Here is a 628-nt window from a genome sequence, read left to right on the forward strand (position 1 = left end):
TTCAGAAATCATTCCAATATGCTGATTTGGTGCTCAGGAAACATTACTTATATTATCAATGCTGAAAAGAGTTGTGCTGCTTAATATTTTTGTGGAAAACCTGATACATTTTTGTCAGGATTCTTTTATAAATAAGTAACATTTTATATGTTAACTGTCCAAAGTGTTACCCGTTTACCTATAAACAAAAAATATTTCACTGAAACCTTACCTTTGCTACTTCATCAATCGCACAGATGAGATTAGCACACGTGGTAAAGATCTCAACAGCTCTGGATCGAGTGCGAATACTGTAAACCTGCAACAGTAACACAACACTGTTATTGTCAATAACATACATTACACATGACTGTCCCAAAAGCAAGGACTGTACTGTGTTTTTAAGCTGAGTATAATAATACCTCTGCCATGGTAAAAATCTTGTACATTTGAGGCAAAATGACAGGTGCAACATCCGGCATCTGAACATCAGTCACCTCTCGGGTAAATTCTATGAAACGCATAATAATATGTTGCTTAGTAATATCACAAAAACATCGTCACTTGTTGTAACTGCGAGAAAGAGGTGTAGATGTTCAGAGTCATTACCTGTGAGGACCCTCATGGCGCCGTGTACAGCGTTAACATC

General features: G+C 36.9%; 1 long non-coding RNA gene across 1 annotated transcript; it reads right to left on the minus strand.

Moving 5' to 3' along the window:
• Window positions 1-216: 216 nt before the first annotated feature.
• Window positions 217-628, minus strand: LOC107581131 (uncharacterized). Its single transcript, XR_001608790.1, has 3 exons — window positions 589-628; window positions 402-490; window positions 217-298 (listed from the first exon to the last, which is right to left on the minus strand). It is a non-coding gene; the product is annotated as an uncharacterized lncRNA (long non-coding RNA).

Source organism: Sinocyclocheilus grahami, unplaced genomic scaffold, assembly GCF_001515645.1.
Source record: "Sinocyclocheilus grahami isolate Dianchi unplaced genomic scaffold, SAMN03320097.WGS_v1.1 scaffold79606.1, whole genome shotgun sequence".
Taxonomy (NCBI): Eukaryota; Metazoa; Chordata; class Actinopteri; order Cypriniformes; family Cyprinidae; genus Sinocyclocheilus; species Sinocyclocheilus grahami.